This window comes from Pagrus major, chromosome 8 (assembly GCF_040436345.1).
Source record: "Pagrus major chromosome 8, Pma_NU_1.0".
Lineage (NCBI taxonomy): Eukaryota > Metazoa > Chordata > Actinopteri > Spariformes > Sparidae > Pagrus > Pagrus major.
The window spans coordinates 21,197,614-21,220,703 of record NC_133222.1 but is presented as its reverse complement, the minus strand read 5'-3'; positions in this window follow the sequence as shown (position 1 = coordinate 21,220,703).

The window sequence follows — 23,090 nt, the reverse complement described above, 5'->3', positions numbered from 1 at the left end:
CGTTTATGTTCAACCCCATTGCCAGAATAAATGTTAGCTGTTCACGCCTCTGTAAAAACCATGCACATGTTAAAATTTTACATTTATTTATGCCACAACTTAACCTTCTTCTGGCTCAGTTTTAATGTTTATCTTGTGACAACACTCAGCTTTTGCTCTGGTTAGATTTAGGCACAACAATCACTTGGTTAGGGTTAGGAAAAGGTAATGCTTTGGATTAAAATACCTGTTTTGGTTGCGATATCGTCCTAAAAAGATCTAGGGGTTGCACACTTACCAATGTTGAAACGCAGTCTTGAGCTGTGGTCATTGGCTTGCCAGCCTTCTCACCTGTTAACTCCACCACCATCCCCTCCATCTCCCGATATCAAAGTCAGGTCATAAACATGTAATGTGAGCGAGATACAACATATTTTGTACAAATGTCAATATTGCACTTTTTATTTTTTTATTTTAGCTCCACTATCAGATCTCAAAATCCATTTTTGGAGACCACCTAATTATGTTGTTCAGCCTATATTTCAGCTAATACAACGTGTATTTAGTTTGTCAACCATCTCACTAATATCCTCTGGCCCCACAGTAAGTCTGACAAAAAAAAACCTCACACAGATAATAACAAGCAAACTCTTTTTATATAGCACTTTTAGTGTGTGTGTGTGTATAAAGCTGATAATTTGTGTTAAACCGCATACAAATAATGAAACTGACTCTGGATTTATATGGAGGATCCACATGGATACAAGTGAAGGTGTTGAACAGAGCACAATTCTGAATCCTTGAAGCAAAGCCTGCACTGCCATCCACATTGTTAGTCAATCTTAACACTTCCTCTTTGTGGTGACAATCATGGCTGTCAAATGTGCCGTAAGCCCAGGCTGAAGCCTTTCAGCGTCGCTGCTTTGTCGACGCTGTCTCTGCTCTCTAAATTGATACACAGCTCAGTGAAAACTGTCTTTATGTCAATCTCTCGTTTTTCTTACTCTGATTGTTGCTTTATCGCCTTCATGCAATTTACAAGATAGTAGGCTGGATGTGTAATCCATTGTCCCCATTCTTTCATGTCGGCCGGTTTCTCTCCCTTGTACCTCCCTGCTATTATGTATGATTATTATAGGGTTACAGGAATGTCACAGCGCCACAGCTTCGACCCTTTCCTCTTCTGTAAGTCTGATGATCGAGGAATCGAGGCTTATTCTACTGTTGCACGCATTGTATGTCATTCGGGATAACAGCTAAATGACTCGCATAAAAATGCTAATTCGATGCCACTCAAAGTTAGAGCCATTTTAATATTTCGGAGGAAGCGAGGGGTGGTGCTTTTCTTTAGGGGCTATATATACACTCTTCTGTGACAGAGCGTTGCTAATAATGTTGTTAATGTCATAAAAAGTGACAACCGACAGATGAAGCACAAGCTGTACCGTGAGTGTGTGTTTGTGTGTCCCTGGAGATTGTGTGTGTCTCTGATGGAAGTGACTTAAAACGATGGCACATGCTTTTCACAGAACAAAGAGATCTGGACTTTTTTTTTCTTACACGCTGTCCTCACAGATGGAAATGGGAAAATGTCTGTTACCACACTGAATATGTTTACAAGCAGCATAATAGTGTATGAATAATTTACTCTTACTCCAATTGAGTCATTAACACCAAACCACACCCTTCCTCAGGCTGCTGCTCTCTTTCTTCTCTCTGATTGAAAATTCAAAGCGATTCTGATTTTCTTGGACAAGTTGGACAGTTGTTAATTAGTTTGTCTTTTTTAATCATTTTGGGTAGAAACCTCCATGTCAGTGTTAATCACGGTGTCTTTTCATCTTTTTTTTTTAATGCAGAGGTTTTAGTCGTATCGCAGAGACACTCTCGTCACCTTACAGTCTGCTGACAGCTGAATTTTCAGACATCACCACTGATTACACCCAGGAGAAGAAATGCGGCGTGGCTGAGTTAATAGCATTCAAACATGATGATTGTGTAACAGAAATGCAAAAAAATGAATAAAAATAACTGCCTGATATTGTTAGTATCTCAAGGGATCCAGCAGAGCATCTTGTGTATATGCTCTATATGGCCAAAGGTTTGTGGACACCTCTGTTTGGGCTAGGACTGATTGTTGCATTTAAGGGAAATCTTAATGTTAAAGCATGGAAGGATAATTTAGAAAAAGGGGTTCACAATCTGACTATTGGGCCCAATATAAATTTGAAGGGTCATGAGATGATTAAGGATCACCATGTCAGTACTGAGATTGGAAAAAATGGCTCAAAAGTTCAATGCACTATGCACTACTACTATGTTCGAACAACCTGCAGAAACTTTTAAAACTAGACAAGCTTATCCCTTTGAATCAGTTTATATCAACCAGTGAGCACCAACTGGGATTTCAACATTCATTTATGGTTGAAAACTGGGTGATATTTGGGTTTAAGATGTCTCTTTTCACCCAGCTAAAATGTGGGTACAACATTGTGTCACAAAACTCAAAATGTGTTTGTTTGTCTTACTTTATATTACAGTAAAAAAGCATTGTACTTACTGCTGTAAAGCTCATACATTACGGCTTCGACTGCCAGTTCAGAGACTTTTGGAGCAAAGTGCACAAGCTGAAGAAACAAATAAGATGCTTGAAGGTTCTAAAGTGTATGTGGCTGTTATGGAGAACAGGTAGAGTGGCCATTCTCCAGCTGGGAGGTTGATGGTTTAATTCCTGACCTCTGTAGTGATGTTATAAAGACTCCTTGTATCCTCCCAAATGTATCACTTCAAAGATAGCATTGCAAATCCCAGGGAAATATTGTGTAAATTTCGATGTTTAATCAACGTCTTCCAGTTTTGAACGTTTTTTCAACAGAATATCGCTCACTGAGCCCATTTAATAGATATTGAGCTGTATTAATGTCTGTTTTAATCTATTTTAGTCACTTTAAATCTCTTTTAATAGACAATGAGTGTTACCTACATTGCTTTATATGTATTGTAAATTTGTTTTTATTGTTTTCAAAATACAATAATCTTTATATGTATTGTTTTTATGTTTGTTGTTATCAGGGCTTCGTCACAAAAGAGATCTTGCTCTCAAAGGCCTTCCCTGTTTCAATAAAGGGAATAATAATCAACAAACAAACACAAACTATTTATGCTACAGAAGCCTACATTTACATTTTACTACAGTTTTAAATATTTGATTTTTATTATAAATAACTGGATAGCTTGACTTTTTATGAATTAATGTGAAATGTTGAATACAAAAAATCTAAAATAGCAGAATTGTTAATTGTAAACATATGCAACTGGGGTTCCCAGCGTAGCTTTGTTTTAGCGGTTCACAGGACAGTGTGCTTCCAGATCAGGCACATGACAGTGTCCTTGTGCACAAAGCCACAAAGAAAAGATTTTCCATTTTGATGTGGAGAAACTGTCCGACGTGCTGCCCTGACTTCGACACCATCTGTTGGCTGTAAGCCCATCATCGTTGTTTGGCACATTAATGCCCAGGGTTTTGGAATGAAATGTTCAACAATCACAAATGGGTCTGGTGCTCACATGCTGACATACTTTTGGCCTTGATGCCTCAGACCCAATCCTAACGTCCACCCTCTGGACTTGCGGACTGAGCCCTCATGGTCCTCAGTTGTCGTACTGTGATGTGATAACAGTCATCACGTCTGCGATAGCGTGCTGATGCAAGGCTATGTAAGTCACTGACAGACAGGCAAAAAGACTGCGAAAATAAATTGGATTTGATCACTTGTATACTATATTTCTACATATTTCTTATGATGTGGTTGAGTATTATTTCTGACCTACATGTGCATGATTCAAGCAATGTAATAAAGGAATTGTTTAACACATTCATAATTGTATTTATAAGTCGGCAATTGGGAAAACACAACACGTCTGTATTGCAATGAATTGTGTGTAATTAAATCTGTGAGGTCTGGACTCAAGTCTGCACAAAGTCCCCTTGTGGACTGGATGAATTGTAGGTTTGGACAGCCCTCAGGACACTCAGACTTCCTTGGAATACGCCCGCAAAGTCGGCAAGTCTGCAAGAGCGGTGAAGTCAGGACATTTTGATTCATGTGTGAATCCTGAGAAGGATGTTGTGGAGGAGTAGTAACAAAATGGAACACTTGCCTGGTAAAGCCTCTTTCACCATGACAAAATGAAAGTCAGAAACCTCTCTGGTTGTTGTTTTTTTTCCTGCACCCAAATGACACACTTCATCCCTGAGACATGAGGGAGTTTCATCATGTGCCACTCAGGAATTTCAGAGAGCTTTTCACGGTACATTTACCTTCGCAGATGTCAAGTTGGAGTTGTCATGCATGTAACACTGAAAAACAAAGATGAACCTCTTGACACCACATATGACACCGCTCTGTTCCTCAGCCGACTCTCTGCGGGTGACCTGCCTTCTTATCTCCGCCCCACCTTTGTGTGTTTGTAAAGATTCCTGAATCATTTGTGACATGCTTATAAATGTTGAATTAATGAATATCATTTTGATCTCTATTCACACTCTAATACAGAATGTTTCACTTGCTTCAAAGTGGGCTAAAAAGAGAAGCCAACATAAATATTTTTAGAACCTCAACGGACCAATGAAGGGAAAAAAAGATAATGACATGTTTGTAGACAATTCAATTTCAGTCATGCATGTAAAATAAGAAGATTAGATATAGCCCAAATCCATTTTGTGGCATATGCAGATTGTATCCAGATTGGTTTTAGAGAGTCTGGACTGTACAAAACACATCAAGTGTAATTTTGGAAATGCAATTCCACAACTGTGTCTCATTTCTGTCTTTTGCAATACGACACACAACAACAAAGTCAGATCCAGAGTATGTCCTGAGACACAAATACGATCTAATCACCTGCAATAACAATGCAGTTGACAGTCTGTCAGATCTGATTTGCCTGCAGTCTGAACAAAGCCAATGGTTGCTCTCATCTATTAAACCATTATTAAGAAATTAAGGTTGACCTCTTTATAAAAAAGGCTTCAACCTGGAATTCATAGCTATGGCTTAAGAGGAAATGTCTGTTTTAAAATACAGTATATTTTTGATCTAACATGAAAGCTTTTCCAAGGAGTTGTGGCCTCTAGGATGTGATAAAGTCACTATAATGTACCTCCTGAACACAACTTTTTCGAGCAAGAGAACTCTGCAGCCAAATCTGTCGGGTCAGCTCTTTTGCTAAACTGGAAATCCAGATTATTCTAACTAAAGGTGACTGCCCCTGCATCTGCTGCCCCAGCAATTAATGAGATGGGTCTCAGGAGTCACTGAGGCAGATCCCCGGATAGAGCTGTCCACTTTATCTTAGCCTACATGGAAGCGTTGCAGGCCAGACAGTGATTTAGTGCCCGGGCTTCCTAGAAAGGTCACAGCTTCCTGTACCACACTGCGGGACCTCCCCTACTGTATCCAGCAAAGAGTAATGGGGGCTGACTCTGCATGCTCCGCAGCTAACATTAACATTTTTCTTTTTTGACACGCTTTAGAATTCTTCACCGACAATCCAGTGACACACTCGAGGAAAATGCAGCGTTCAAACACAAAGTGTACTTAAACTTTTTTGGCGATTGTGACACACTTTCTCACCTGAAGTTTATCTTGTCTTCAACATAAAGAGTTTGGCCTGCAGTAATGATTTTATTGTAAGGTCTTACAGGCTGGACACACTGGATGCATGAGACGCGCCTCTCATGCGCTGCTGCATCACGTGATCTAGAGATTCGAAGTCTTGCATATTTCTACCGCGACACGCTTGCATTTCTAAGAAAAAATCTACCTGAAAACGACCTGTAGACAGTCATATCGACATCATACCAGCATTTCAATACAGTTTTAATCTGTATGTGTAGAACATGTCACAGACATGAAGATAATAGAAGAGATAAGAGAAGAGCTGCAGAGCATAGTTTAGAGAAACAATGCAAACTTTCTGTAGATGTAGATTTAGAAACATAGACTTGCATTGCAAAAGTGATCCAGTTACTGTATCAGGAAAGAGAAACCCTGATCTCAGTGCTATGAAAAGTCATAGTAAAACACAGTTGCATTAATAAGTGGTCAGGTTTTGTAACTTACTGATCAAATAGAAAGAATGCTGGTTTTGAACTGTCTCAAGTCCCAGTGATAAAAGGAAACACATATCAACAGGGGAACAGATTTTGACACAACCCCGGAGCACTCTCCATTGAGTGAATGCCCGTGCGTTCACTCTTGTTTTACTTCAGTTTCTATCACTCTCCCTGTTCGCATTCTTTGCCTCCACCATCAGTGGGGTTCTTTGTCCTTTGTAGTGAAGAGTTTCCACAGTTATTCCAGTTGTTCCACAGTTACCCAGGGAAACAATGTCTCCTCCTGTTTTGACTACACAATGACAGACATGTTTCCTCTGTGCTATAATTCAACCTTTTTTTTTCCGGGAAAAATCGAGCCCGATGGAAGGCTGATTAGCATAGTAAAAGCGAGGCTTAAAAGGAACGTATCATTTTTCTACAGCCATTACACTGTTCGATCAGTATTTACTTCAGAGTTATAAGTTAAGGCAAAAAAGTTGTCTATTGCCAGTTTAAGTACGATTTTAAATGCAGAGCTTACAGTATTTTTATCCTGCAGTAAAACTTACTTTTCCTTTTACGAGGACGACTCAGTGTGTCAGTGTCTTCCAAAACTACCACAAAAATTACTCACATGAGCATTTGGTGAGCGACTTCAATACTTGGTTGAGGAAGGCAGTCATATTCATTCTGCTATGCGGGAGTCCAGTTGCTTTACGGAAACAAGACAAATCTCTCACAGAACATTACTGAAGCAATTTAACTCCAACAAATCAGCTCCTGTGACAGAATAAGTTGTCAAAGATGATGTTCCATTAACATTGACATTCAGCGTCTGCTGCTCCTACACGCTGCTTCATGGTATAGGGGTTTTGTTCATGGCAGAAAGTAGGGTCAGTTCCCTCCCAACACACTCATCAAACCACTCACATCAAGCCATAAAATGGGGACAACTCTCTAGCTTTTAAGAGGAAAAACTCTCTCAGGAATGCTCTGCAATCCATTTAATGTAATGACCATGAAACACACAGACACACACACACACAGACACAAGCACACACACACACACACACACAAGCTGTTATATGAGGGTAATTCTACAGCGGCTAAACGAGGCTGCTTACAAGGTACTGGTAAGAAAAAGTCTTGATTGCACTGAGATCTCGGTACTGCCTCGGGCTAATCTACACTGCGAGCACAGATGGTTGATAGTGCGACGTAATTTTAACAGTTTGACACTGTTTAAAATGGGAGTCGGACTATTAAACTTGCACCATTTCAGAGCAACAAGTGCATTTGCTGGAAATTTCCCCAGAAACCAAAGATTCCTTCGAATTCTGTGAATTTAAAGCATCGGTTTAATGAGGTGACCTTGAGTCGACATCAAAGGGTCTGTAGCCATTGACCAGCCCTGTTTTATCTCCATCTTTGATCGCCTGCCATCGATCTCAGCTGCCTGGTAAATGAGCATGGGACACCATTTATTCTGCTGCCTCTTTCATGAGATATAGATCAGTCATCCGGGGTCATCTGAGATGGCCTCCCGGTGAGATGATACAGAGGAAAGCGATTAAGTGAGGTTGCTCCCGGATGGGAAAGACTTTCCCTCTGAAGGTGACGTAGTTCACAGTCTGCCTAAAGAAAATCCTTAAACTTCGTCACTGGGTCTATTGACCATCAATGAGCACGGCAAAAAAAAGTTGTAATATCCCTTCATCTTATATTTCTTATTGAAGATACGTAATCTTGTCAAACACCTTCAGCATTAGAATATGAAACTTGTTCAAAGACAAGAGATTTTTCTAGGTTAGATATTAAATCTGTTTTAGATGTTTTAGATATTAAATCTGCTGGAGCTTATGTGAGTGAATTACACGGCTAAATACGATCTTTTCCGAACCCTAGCTAAGTAATACTTGTACCTAAACCTAACAACAGATTACAACCTATTACAACAGAAAATTAAAAACTGAAAATAATGTCGTTTTTATAGTCAGATAGCGTTTCATTGTTTTGTCCTCTGTTTTTCATCACAATTAAAAAAATGTTTTACATTTGCTTAATCCATTGTTTATGGCATATTTTTTTTATCTTTTACAAAATATTTTGTTTGTCGACACGGATTTTTACAGTGTAATACGAAACATTTTGCAACTGAGGCATGTTATAAAAGGAAGAGCAAGCCTTTTCAGTCTTTACTGCATCGTGTTATGTCTACATCTCCGAGTGTGTGTGCGCTGAATGTCCAGGTCTTTGTCGAAGCCTGCAGACGTATGAATGTGACCATGTAAGTGTCTGCACTGAGCTGATAGTGCAGTCAGCTCGAGCCTGCGACAAAACTGCACAAACAGCTTTAAAAACTTTGATTCAGAGGAACTGAGTCCCACTATTATCTAAAACCCAGAAGCACGCCTCGCCTCTCACACACCCTCATCACATCCTGCCAATCGACAGGTCGGTAGAATTTCAAAGAGGCTCCCCGCCAAGACGTGCTTTTTCCCTTCCCTTCCCCTCGTCTCTCTCTTTCTACTCCGACTCTGCTTTCTAGTCGACGGGAATTAGAGAGAAAACCAATCTTTCAAAGAACTTTCTGTTCTTTAAATGATTTGAAAACTGCAACATAAGACCAGTAGGTATGGCTGAACTGGGCCGGCATTATCTGTTAATGTCACAGAGTGTCTCGGCAGCGCTGTGAGGCTGTCAGATGAAAACCTTGTGTGTTCAGAAAGTGTCTGAAATGCAGGGGGGGAGAGGTTGAAATTTCACTGAGTTCTGAAATTGTTTCATGGCTCATGGATCATGAAACCTGCTCAACCAATAAAATATCTCATAAACCTTTTAAATTAGATTGCTTAGTTTGCACGTGAAATGATGCAGCACCTTGTGCCCGGGTAGGAACTTTGTATTTTGCACTGATAAGCAACATTTCACTGCAGTTTTCAGAAGTACTGACTCCTTTATCATCTGACATTTGTATGATATATTTTGATTCATTGGGAAACACATTAACATAGGAGGAAATCAATTTATCAAACAATCACATGTCTTTAAATCTTTAAAAAATAACGGTTATGGTATTTCTCCACTGCAGCAGTGACTGGCAGTACCCAGGCAACCATGGGTGGTCTCCACATTACAGAGTCTGTTTTTCCTTCTCCCAGGCTCTCCATGGTGTGCCTCATTAACCAGCGTGAGAAATTCTGATTATTTTGGTTTGTGTAAGGATTGTAACCAAGATGGGATGGCAGTGCAGGTCAACATCAAATCTGCCTCCTGTTGAGTCCGTACACCTGACGGAGAAAGAACCCCAAACGAAAGAGGGAAAAATCTTCCTGAGGAAAAAGAAAAGGATGACGAAGCATGGCTGACAGGTCAGGTCAGCGTCAGTGTCTGCAGTCAGATAATTGGGTTCTCAGCATGAAAATAATATGGTTGGGAACAGGTACTGCTGTGTCTACCTCTTGTCGTTCTTCCAGGAAATGGGCAGTGTGGTCCTTCTGAGGTGTCAGATTTTAAAGCCGTAAATTATATCAAGACAAAGTGTTTTTTGTTCTAATTTAACAACAGTCTTCACAATTACGTTTTCATAAAAGAAGCAAATGGATGGTGAAAGAACAACTGGAGCCCTAATAAGAGTCTGCAGCCAACCTGCTGCTTCTGTTAGAGTAAAACCAAAATCTTTAACTGGTGATCGTACGAGATGAAAGGTCAGGTCATCCTGAGGGGGGCTACAAACGTCTGTACGAAATGTAATGCAAATCCATCCAGTGTCGACGTTATAGTGGCTCTAGAACAGTGATTCCCAAAGCGTTGGCCACTGGTAGGCCAGTGTTTTTAATTTTAAGTATATTTTAAGTATATGTATAATATAAATTACCATGAAATGTTTATGGATCAATATTTATATTGAACAAAGTCATTAGAAATGATAAAACAAGGGAGCTAAAGACATTTTATTCTTCATTTATCTGACCTGTTTTTATCTGGTGTTGAAGTCTGTTTCCTATTTATATGTGTGTCATCGACCGGCCTTTACCTGCAGCGCTCAGTGGCAGTGCTGAAAACATCATTTTAACAGGAGGGCAACATTGTATAACTGAGGAAAAGACTTCAACACAACATCAGAACGTATGTTATATTGTGTCAATGACAGGGTATTGTAACTGCATGTGATTGCAGGTTTTGAAAGATATTCAAGTTTTGAAATTATTACATGTGGATGGATTGTTCATTTGCAGTGCATTGCCTTAGGCCAACAACATTTTTTTAGGTCAGTGTGGTGATCAGAGTTGTGATACAAATTTTGGGAGGCCCCCTGAAGATTTTCCAGTTACAAATAGGACCGCATCATTCTTAAGATGGCTGCTCTAGAGGGAACATTAGGGGACCACCAATGGCTGCACATAATTTGGTGCCAAATCCATCAAGTACAATTTGAGATATTTCACAGGATGTGAAAGCTTCGACCTGCTGGTGGCACTAGAAGCTTAATCCTCTGGAGATCATTACATCTGTCGCCTGTGGACACTATACTAGTGTGGCTTAAAAAGGCCTCATTTCACAAAGCTATATGCTTCATGTGGGTTCAAGAGTAGACTGTAATTAAAAATGACATGCAACCACATTACCATGTCAAATTAAAATTATTTAAAAACATCATGTAATTAAAAAAGCTTCATTAAAAAAAAAAAAAAAAGTGAACAGTTTCCAGACATACAGCAGTAACCTGACAAGTCATGTAAATTAGCACTGCAAGTCAACCTTCAACTAAAACTGAGTCTGTCTTCTGAGTGGATTGGGTAAATTACATTTTTATCTATTATAAAAACTATATTTTAGCTGTGAATTATAGCTCTTTTTTGTATTTAGTACAACCTTTGTTTTTAAACTTTTTAAACTAGTTATTCAGATTCCCATTTAGATCAGGACACTGTCAATTTAAAAAAAAATGACTTTTCTTTAAAAAAGACAAGAGACCAATTTCCCTTAGACTTGCCAGAAAGTTTTGACAACATAAAAGTCTACTTTAATGTTGAGGTAATCACATTGTTTGATTTTTATAAAGTCACTGTCAGATTTTACAATGTAGTCTTCCTGGGGTCCACACAAGTAAAAAGAATTATATCATAATACAAAACAATTAAAAAGCACAAGGGAACATCCAAATGAACTTCAAAAAATATAAATGCACAACAATAAAGCTACTATTGACAACAATCCCAAATAACTGCAAATAAACAAAAAATACCCTGCACACATCTGACACATTCAAATATTTAATGAAGTTTTAGTTTCTTCAAAGTTTTGTTTGTGTTTTGAGTTAAGTGCGCGATGCTTTTGAATACCAATTGTTCACATCATTGTATTTGTGTTTACTGTAATAATGTGGAATGTTGCTCGTTAATTTGACGCCAAATCAACAAATCACAGAGACTTCGGTTTCAGATTCACTCTGTTCTTCACAAATAACAGACCTCAGCATGCGCTCACTTGGCAATCAAAACAACAAAGCTGTGTAATAATTTGTTCTAATTTAGAGCTGTCAGTCATTTTGGGAAAACTGGGTTTACAGTATATCAAACACCTCATAATTAGCTCGTTCCACACACATACATACATACAGTGCTCCCACCCTGCTGAACTGTACCGCGGCTTCAGACACACCTTCAGGCAGCTGTGAGCGAGCTGATGAAAAAGCAGTAGTCGAACATGTTACTCAGTGATACAGTACGGAGGTCTTATGGGAGGTCCTTCGCGGTAATATGAATAGCTGTGACCTTTCATAGGAGCCCGGCACTAAATCACTGTCTGTGCTCTATGTTTCTATATAAGCTAAGATAAAGCGGACAGCCCTGCCTCGGGATCTGCCTCAGCAGCTCTCGAGACCTCTCTCATTAATTGCCGGGGCAGCGGACAGTCACCTCGAATCAACTGATTAAACTAATTGAAAGCACCAGACTCTGTGCAATGACAAGAGTTCTGTTGGTTTTTGCGTGTCAAGCTGTTAAGGTTTGACTCATCTGTACTACATTCTAGTAGCCATGTAGATAGTTTGGGTTTGGTTTGCCCAGGTTTGGAGGTTTCTGTGTGTTAGCCTCGACCCAGTGGAATGGAAGTGCATAGACAGAGCTGCATGATTCATGAACCAGACTCTGAAAGACCGACCTCTGCAAATGGCTGGTACTTATGTAACTGCGTTGACAGTGGCATTTAAATTCATAAATTACATTGCCCCCCTTATACCTACGTTTACACTGTTTAGCTGCGCTGCACCGTCACACCTTAACGCATCCTTTCCCAACTTCGAGGTCACTGAACTTTAATAATAATGGAATAGAATAACTTTAGGTTTAAATTTAAAGTAGAAAAGATGAAAACATGTTTGCTTTTTGTTTTTTTTAAATAGCTTGAATCTTGCTGAATGACCTTTGAACTTCACGAACTGTGACCTTTTCAAGATAGGATGTAGATGCAGCCTGGCATTCGACATAGTTGTGTACGTGGTGAAGGAATCAAGCCTTCCTGAGCTGTAAGCTTTCATCTGTCATGCTATCAAACGCTAACCGAGTGCAACACAGCGCACTTTAACTTGTTTGAAGCCGGATTTAGTGCTCTGGTTTGCACAAAATCAAAGTAATGTTCCAGGATAAACGTGAGGAATGAGGTTAGATGTGCACACTTAAACAAACCAGACTGCAGCGTGATCTGCAAGGACAACCTTCTCATTAGACATGGTGGGTTTAAATTAACATCAGAGTCAACACACTTTGCTTTAGGACTCTTATAGACAGTAGCATTGTGGTAATTGTAGACAAATGTGCTCTTTCATAACATTTAATTAGAGCCTGTCCTCATGAGGAAAACAACCATTTACAGTAGGTTTGTTGTTGGATGGTGACGTCTAGTGGCTGTAGTAATTATTACAGCCGCAGAGGAGGAAGTAAGGAGAGGTATTAAAAAGAGAGAGAAGTCCATAGGGAGGGGGTCAGGGATGGCAGAAGGTTCAAACAAGCACAGCACTTTCATTCAGGAGACCGCTGTTCATGTCCAGTGTGGACCAGAAGTCAACAGTGAGCTCTTATAAGCTAACGAATGTAGTGAAATATCCTTACGTACATAACGTAATACAAGTTACTTAGGTAAAACAGGTACGTTTGTAACAGAACTCAAGTATGACCTCTGTTACTTTACTAAAGTAACATAGTTTTTTTAGTCCAAACCACAAAGATTTTTAAACCTAACCAAGAAGTTTTTTGCCTAACTTTACCAAACTGCTACTGTATCACAAAGGTCATTTTGCAGAGATGCATCTATCATTGAAAAATATCCGATCGTAAAGAAATGCCTTCATTTTAAATAGCTAGCATTGCAAAAGTTCTTCAACCTAGAATTGGAAAGTCAAGCCAAAAAAAAAGTCAGGAATCTAATGGTCTCACAACTCTGCAGAACAATCCAGTTTATAGGCCTTTCAAATCTAGTGAATGTAGTGAAGATAATGTTTATGAGCAGCAGCAAGAAGAATCCTCCCATGGAGCCCAGACACTGGTGGTGGCTGATGACTCTGCTGAGATGGATGATGATGACACTGGGGCATCTGCAAAGCCTGGGCAGTGATGGGGAGTTGGAAGGGGCGTGTAAAACAGCAGCATTGCTTTACTAAAGGAAGAGAGAGAATCATTTTTTTTTAAAAAGGCAGCGACAAGATGATAGGCTCACAATGTAGGTGTGTTGCTTTGCTATTGCATAGATGTGATCAGCTGACATATCAATTCACAATCGGCAGGAACATGAGGGAGCATGCCTGACAGGAATGAATGACAGAATGGTGTAAGAAATAAACTACATTTCTAGTCTTCCTGACCTAACTTTCATGCTCCATTTGATGTTTTAGTTGTTTTTTTTAAATATTTGTTCCCTACAAAGCAGTATTGAGACTGAGTAGATCATCCTGATGAAATGAAGTACACTGAATTGATCGACAACGTCTCTTTCCAGACAAGGAGTCTCCATTACTCTGGATAATCACCAGAACAGGCTTGGAACAGTTTTCAAGGCGAGACACATTACTGCTGTTGAGTTTTTTTAAAAATGTAATTACTCAATGCTGTGAGCACCACAAATTCAATTCCATTAATCTGCGTTTGGTGTGAAAAGATGAATCTCAAAGTTGAGAGTAGACCAAAACTATCTGCATGTCTAGATATCACTATACTGTAGGTACATGAGCTGTACTGTGTGTGATTGTGTGTGTCGGCTTTGATCATATCGATTTTAATGTACCTTTATGTATTAAAAGTGATTTCAGGTCATTTAGGAAAAAATGCAATGTTAATTTGACAGTACTGTATGCATTAGTGAGGCTTTGTGTAGCTGTCATTAAGGTATTAGACGTTACTGACACAGTTATTATGAAAATATCAGCAGTAATTCTGAGTCATTCTCATATCTCTATCCCAGGACGACAAGGGGAATGAGGCTTGGCGTTCATATTAGTTCATGTTGGATTTGAAAAAGCATCGAGTTAAATTCCCACTTCTGAGCTGCAGTAAGTGATCTCTACTAAGTAGGGAAAGAAATTTCTTAAAAAAGTACAATGTTCACTTGATGACTTCATTGTTCAGCGAGGCCAGTCAACTTGAGAACCACCGCAGCACAAAGCAATGCAATTTCAGCTTTGATTACAGCCAAACTCAGGACGTCAGTGGAAGAAATGGCCTTCATTACAAGTAGTTAGCCTTGATGGGCATCTTCAATCGCCTCTTAAAAACAACCGTAATGCTGTCATGCACGGTGCCACGCTGTAGCACAAGAGCACTTGAGGAGAAAAGGAATATCTGGGCTGCTTTACAAACACAAATGGGCCCGTTTGCAGTGTACTCCACCTGAAATTAGGCCAGAAACTCATGCATTTTTCTCAGCTGGGAGCAGTTGAAGGGATGTGCTTCGGGACCATTTTAAGCAACCGCACTGCGTGCACTATTTGCCGTGTTTTAGCAACCATTTGAACTGCCTTTTGCATCACAGATGGAAAAACAGGAGTGTTCTCCCCGCTGCTGTCAAGGCTACTTTAAAGCTGGCGAAGTTCGCAGATCATGTAAAAAACAAAAAAATTGATGATCTGTCCTCAGAGGGACTCCTTTCAATTATTTTGGCAGCATTTGAAGAAAGAAGATGCCATGCTGTCTAGTCTCTGTCTGCGCTTAGAGATTTTTTTTTTTTTCTCACACTGTGTTGCTACACAGCCACCACGGCACATTTGAATTTCAAAGTTTGCTCTTCCCAAGGAAAGTTTCCAGAGTGACTTTCACAAAAAAAGCTGTAGAAAGGTTTTTTTTTTTTATTATTCACTCAATTGAATCCCCAGAGACATTGTTTGTCAGTGCCAATTTATAGTGAGTCTCCTCACATATGGTGCTTTAAAGCCAGAGAAAGCTATTCAAACTGATCCAATCCCAGGGAAAGAGATTTTTGAAATATCACTTCCATACTGTTCTGATGCAGAAAGCATCATATGATTCACTACACAGCACACTTCACTGTGAACAAATAAATATTTATCAAATATTTGTTCCATTTTAGTTTAGAGACAGTTTTCACCACGTCATTTTGGTTATAAATAAATTATAAATTTGGTTGTGACATGAATGTAGAGCACCTTAATCTTTCACATGTATCACAGTAATTGCAAATTTGTCATAATATAAATAGAAACATGTACACAAACTGTAGGGTGGCAGGACTCGGGCCCAGTACATTTCCAGGAGAACTCTGGATTCTCACAAACTCCCTTATACGCCTGAGAAGAGTCGGGTTTGGAGAGCTTGTTCCATTTTTGATCTTGTTCCAAGTCTGTAAAATCCCCAGATTTTAAGTTAAACTGAAATAACACAGAAAGAAGGAAGGATAAAAGAAAATCCAATTCTGCAGTAAAAGAATCTTGCAAATATAATTAAATGTAATGAGTTTTTTTTTTTTTTTTGTTTTGTTTTACTTTAAATGAAAGGAAACAAAGCCTCCAAGCCTCTGATTAGGCTGGCTAGGGTGCGTGTTTGACTGACAGCTGAGGGGCAACGAGACATGATGATGCAATTAACCTCAGCTAGAAACTGTGGCTTACAAGGTAAGAACAAACACTGCTTTGTTTGCAGTGGTGCTGAAGAATAAGGACCATGCTGTTTAACATCTAAACTCCCAGAGTTAAAATAGAATAGTACATTTTTATATTGTTCAGCATGCTACAGCTGTGTTATAGGTTTCTAGCCTGGAAATGACCCTTGCAAAGCAGTTTTCCTTCCCTGGATGTTTTGCCTGGAAGCTTGTAGGTACAGCAGTGTAGGAGATACACTAATAATAAACACTCGTTAATGGGGCACCACCTCCGTTATTTTGTCTATTTGAATAATCCGGAGGTAATTAATCAAATTCGACTGGACAAGTTTAACTTGTATCAATTTTAATCAATTTCAGATCAATTTATTCATCTCATATATGAAGCAGTGAGATTCTACACATATCCATCGGTTCTCCACATTAAAAACAAACCTGCACAGACAACGACGTACGGTTAAATATGTTTATTGACTAAATAATTCAGGTTAAATAAATGAAATGGCAATTTAAATGAATAACACAGGTAACAGGAAATGTGAAATAACTAAGTAATGGGTTATTAGTGGAATATAGGCTGATGGTGAGATCATGGGTTAGGTTGAAGCATTTAAAGATTACGGGAGTAATTTTTAATACTAACGAGACCCTAACCGAATTTCTCTTAAGCTAAAAGATTAGAACCAGAGCCATAGACCATCTCATGTATCATGTGTGAATCCAGCTGTTGTGAGTGATGGAGAGCCTACTTTCTCAGCCGAGTTGCGGGGCCGCGGCGGCGGATTCCCTCGGGTGATTTGCAGCTCTAGCTGGCAGTCCGATGGCCGGGGTCAGCTCGTCCGGTATCAGTCGGTTGGGCACCTCGGTCCTTTGTCTTAGGAAGAGGGCAGCTGGTCCCGTACCGATCCGGTGCAGATCTTGGCTCAATGCCCAGCGGGATGATACCGCTAGCGAGCGCTGGGGGCTTGTCACAGAGTCTGTCTTTCGTTGGAAACCGCTTGCACGGTCTCGGACACAGCAAGTTGCTGTAGTCGTGATGATGATTGTGATAAAGATGTTCTTCTTCGTTTCTTCGAGTGGTTTTCAGGCTCTGACTTTGTAAACTAGATTTAACTTCTTGAATAAAATAACTGAGGATGATACGTTGATCAGGCGGATCGTCCGTTAGTTAATGCAAGGTAATCTAAATTAAGTTCACTTCTTCAAAAGCGGGTTACGATACTTAACGGTATAAAACAAATTAAAACAGAACTTCGTTCTGGTACAAACTTAATAAAAGAAGCTAATCAATACTGCGAAAAATAGAAAATGAGAAAAATCAACGCGTGAGCACTTCTGATGAGATCGCTGTCTTGGAGCGTGTTTCAAAGTAAAGTAAAGAGCTTCAAAATAAGTTACAAAAGAAAAACTTAAACAAAATTAAAACTAAAACAAAACAAACTGTTAAAAACAAAACTTTTAAAAATAAAACTGACTCGAGAGACGTGATCTCTCCGTTTTATTACTTGCAAATCGAGGCGTGTCTAGGCGGGGCTTACCGGCTTTTGTCTCCAAGATTTAAACGTTACAAAACAGTGCTTCACCTTCTCTCAGATTCTCACCATGGCTTAATAGATGTACTTTGTCTATCATGACAAGGATTATGACGTGATTAAACATTAATTATACATATTCAGCTTAATACTTGTTAAAACAAAGACATATCAGAGTCATTTACTGGTTATAACCATGAACATATTAAACAGAATATTTCTCGTCCAACTGCATCAGGACTCACCATCAGGAGGTGCTGTGGTTCCACCGAACACAGTACAGATTAAACATTAAAATTTGATCTCAGTCAATCTTAATCGTAGAGAAACGGGAGAAAGATCAGTTTTATGAGCTTCTCTTACTGTTTCTTAATATGTTAGAAATAAGATTGTGAGATACTGACTTAATGGTTAATTAGACATGGTCTGAAATCTGGAAGAATACAGAGGCCATTTGAATGGAATGTGAGCAGATAGCATCCAGATGGGGTCATAAATTTAAAGAAGACAGAGTAACAGCATAGAAAAACACGTCAGAAGGTGTCCGATGTCCACTCTGTGAATGTTTGTGGATCAGAAGTCATAGAGACAGAGAGAGAAATAGGTAGAAAGTGATCAGGCGTGTTACTTAATCTGCAAATGTAAAGACATTGTATTAACACATTCTGAAGACATTCGTTCGTCCCTCCTGGTGAACTGTCACTCAACACGACCTGTGGGAAGAGTTTTATCTGTTCAAAAGGGGAGAGAGAGTTCAGAAATGGGAGAGTAAGTTCATCTAAAGGCTTTGGGTTGTAAATTAATTACAACTGTCCTCATTTGAAGTCTTTATGGTCCAGAGAGGCACTGTCCTCTCTGCCAGGAGATAAGATGTGCCTGAAAGGCGCCTCCTTCATGTAAATCTTCTTTATCCAGATGAAAAGGGTTAACAAGAAACAACAGGGCCCCAATTTAATGCAGAGGCGATGGACAGAGGTTCCTACAGCAGGTAAAAAAAAACATCATTTTCTTTGTTGTATCTCTTTTCCCTTTATTTTGTATGGACAGAGCAATGCTCTTAAAAGGTGCATTATGTAAGAATTGACCACCTGTTGAATGAATAGGGGGCAGCATATTTCAAGAGTAGCCTTTCAATGCTGTTACTGTAACTTTAATTGCTGTTAGCTAGTTAGCTCAGTTAGCCATGCAGCTAGCGGTCCGGAATCAGAGCACCAGGGGTGTGTTGGTGTTTACACAACTAGCACAGGAGCTTTAGACCGAGATGGGCCAGGACTAGCTGGTTAGCATGCTAACTTCAGTAGATATCTATGCAACACAGTACACAAACATCATAATGTCAAAACTGTTATTGCTTCACATTGATAATTTAAGTCTTTTTTAATGTTTTCCACAAACATTCTCACAAATTGCTCCTTTAAATGTCATTCTTTTTAGGTTTTGCTTCCAAATATTAAGATGTTTACATATTGTCCAGAGCTAACATAAATATATTAAGAAAGGATTTCAGAAGGGTTTGGGTTCAAATTACGTGTCATTACATTGAACAAAATGCTTTCTAACCTGAACCCAGACCGGGTAACATGAAAGGCTTTGTGCTGGATGTCAGGTGGCTCAGTGAAGGGCTGATATGCACCAACGACTAGCAGCAACATTTGCCATAATTGGAAAAATAGCCCTGCATCCTCACACCATGAAGCCCCATTGATTTTCTGTTTATTCATCCGTCTGTTCCTTAAATTCAGCGGTGCAGTGGCTGCAGAGGAGAGGCAGCTCCCAGAATCCCTCAGCTCCTCTGGGAGCAGCTGTGTTCTGAAGAAGAGATGTTCCTGAAGTAAACAAGAGGCCAGTGTGGATGTGTGTTTGTTAGTGTTTGCCTGCGTGTACGTATGTATGTATGCAGACTGGCTTCATCTGTCTTGCACTTCATGTTAAGGGCAATGACTCATGCTACAGCGAGGGCCAAGAGACAACAAGGTACTAGCTGGAGACCACCTGCTGGGCTGGAGAGCAGGGCGCGGGGAAGTGCCTCTCCCTGACATCCATCTCAGCTCTGATTCATTATCGTCTTTATATGAGCAAAAGGTTGCCGTCTGTGAATTCTGTGGAAAGAGCATGTGATGCATTTGTCCGCCCACCATCCCCCAAAGGCTCGGCAACCCTTCCCTCCCTCGCTGCCAACTCTAAGCACTGTTATTTAGAGTGATGCATTTCCCTCTGCCTTCCTGCTGGAGTGGACTCTCCATCACCTACACAAACAGAAAGTCACGCACACCAACAGGAAAGTCACATACACATGCCCACAAGTGTATGAAGACACATGGATGGTAACGCAAACAGACACACTAAGACAAACCAACACACATGCATATACTTCTGCCGCCGGTGTTTAGCGCAGGAATTGGAGCAGACACGGCACAGTATCCAGGGGCAGCAGATCCTCTCCTGTGCAGCAGAACTTCATTTTCATTTCAGTAAGGCAAAAAAGTCAAGTTCTGCCACTCTGACTCTCTCAGGCTGTGCTCGCACTGACTCCAACAGTGCAGTTCAGATTTTGTTTTCCAAGTAATGCAAATCTGATCAATATACAGAAGATTCAGGGAATAACTTTCTGTTTTCCAAATGTTTTTTGGTGAAGGAGAATGGTGTGTGGCTTCATTTTAATGTAGCTCATTTTACCAGTAAATTAATCCAGATTTTCTGTCTAATTGAAATAATCAGATTTGGGAATTTAAGTTATTTCCTGTTTTCTGAGGTTTTAAATCATACCAAATGCAGAACGCTTTGCAGTGTATGCCTTGAATTTGGAGGATTCACTTTCTTACAGCTCTCTTTATGTGTTTACAGTATGTTTTTCATGTCTTCACATAGTTACAGTGCTTCATAACACACAAAAGAGACCACAATGTCATAACTAGAATGGTACTCAGTATGTCTGCCAAGGCCAAACAGTATGCTTTTGTATTTACTCATGGATACAAGCTAACTTAAAACACTTTTCATCAAGGTCCATGCAGTATTCCTTGAGAATGAAAATGTTGAATAACAGATCTCACAATGTTAAAGAAAATGAGAATTAAATCCTGGATCCGTCCCTTTATCTGGATCCACGCTAACGGGGTCTATTCTGGACCAAGACCCTTCCTCCATCCAAGGTACGTGGAAATCCTCAGAAAGAGTCTAGAGTGCTCAGGAAGTTCAAACAAAAAGTGATGAAGGTGCTCTTTCGTCAGGAACGCAGTAGTTCAAAACAGAGAAAAATCCAACGCTCTCTTCTGGCAAAAAGGCTTTTTAGCCAAACTGCCTTGTTCAGGCCGAGAAAGAATGCCATTTGTGCTTCTATGCGTGGGTTTCTACTCAGCTCATTTTTAACATGCTTGTCAATGTTTTTCGCATGAAATAGCCCTCTAAATAAAGACTTTTGTGCCTTGGATTTTTCTCCTGCGCCATAGGTTTTGTATAATCCTGCTGCAACAAACCAATCAACAGACGGACACAGACGAAAACATAAAATCCTTGGCAGAAGTAAAAATAAAGTGGAAGGGAAGCAATGTGAAAGTAGATAAAGGACAGGAAAATGATGATAAAGACTTGGTTAACCAGACAGGCATGGAGATCCACAGCTGGGATTGCATAAAAAAGCGAGATAACTCAAAGTAATTAGGGACGTTGGAGGAATAAACTGGATACTGGCATATGAGGGTCTCAATGATTTTTTCATTATTTGGTGTTTTGGCTGAGTCGAGCCTACATTAGCTCTGTAACAAGATGCACTGACAGAGAGGAAGTCTTGACTGGAGATTCCTCAATGCCACCAAACCTCAGATGCACACGCTGAAACTAAACGTGCGCTAAGAAGTGTAGGTCGTAAAACAAATACGACATCTTTCCTGAATGTCTCTGAGCATTTTCTACATTGCTGTCAGCTCACATTGACTTCGGCTACGCTTGGCATCCTGAAAGAGAAATGGACAGTCACAGAAAAAAAATTCAGATATGAGTGGAAATTTGGAGCATGAAGTCCTGTAGAGAGAATATGTCTCTGTGTTTGTTCCACTCTCTTTTTCTGTTCTCCATCCCTCCATCTTGTCCTGGTGGAGGATCCTCTCCTCAGCGGGCTCTCCCCGCCATATGGACTCATCTGCATTTCAGGGTCTCTGGCACCCAGTGAGACACTCTGAGGATCCTCCTTTAATGTTTCAGTGTTCAGCAGCCCGGCTCCATAATTTCCCAGGCAGCGTGGCCAGGGGAGCTAAAGCGCTAAATTGCTGTCTGGAGATATTCAGTGGTTCTTAAAAAAGAGGCCTGCTTAAATGTTCTTGTGCAGGACTGTGCAGCGTAGTGCATATTTAATTCCTGGTTAATCAGCGGGGGCGATAGTGCGTGTAAGCAGATTAGTCCGACCCTTATTCATCCATAACAGGGGAGATCAATGTCCGTCCATTTTGTTGGAGTCTACTGACATGTGACTGGCTATTTAGCTTGTCATTTACTTGCCAAGAAGATAAAAAAAAAACAAATCCTGTGTACTTTTATTCTACTCTACCATTATCTAAAGTCTCACCTACAGCTGCACCAGATTTTTTTTGACATATTTTCGCTGTCTGGGGACTTGAATCTCTAAAAATCATTTCAGGAATGAACAAATAAGTAACTCTTGAACGTAAGGTAGTTTATTAACCAAGCATGCTGAAACGATTTTATAAACTCAAGTAGTCGAAAATGTTCCCAATTGAAAAAGCACCAAGTAAACATGATTGAAATAAAAACTTAAAATCCATCAGAGCTGTAACTGAATGGTTTTCACACAGCAACAGTGATATGAATGCTGATAAAAAAGCTTTTGTCTCATTTATTTCCTGCACTGTTGCCTTGCACTCAACGGCGAGCTCCTGTTGTCCATGTACAGTGTTGAACAGAGTGTCCTTGATGTCACGTTGACCGTTTATGTCACTGTAAATAAGACAGATTCCTCCGTAATGAATGTGACTGTTCAAAAGATCTTTTCAAAAGAAGACCTGTGCCCCCTGATGTAAGCAAGACTGTGGCATAGACTTTGGTTACTCCCTTTTATGAGATATTAAAAGTGATTCTGTCTCTGATTACCTGAGACCTATAGAAAAAGAAACTGGGTCTCATTGTTGTAGCTTTGAACAACAACATAATCACCAGCATCGTTATAAAAAACAGAGAGCACTCTGCTGGAAACACCCTTTAGAACAGAGTCAAACGAGGTCGAGGACAAACAGCAACCTTTTTTTTCCCAACAACAAAAGAATCCTACCTGCGTCACAGCCCACAGTCCAGCTCGAACAAAACAATTAAACTCATAAATACAGCGGGTAATTGACCCAGAACTAACTAGAAGCAGTAAA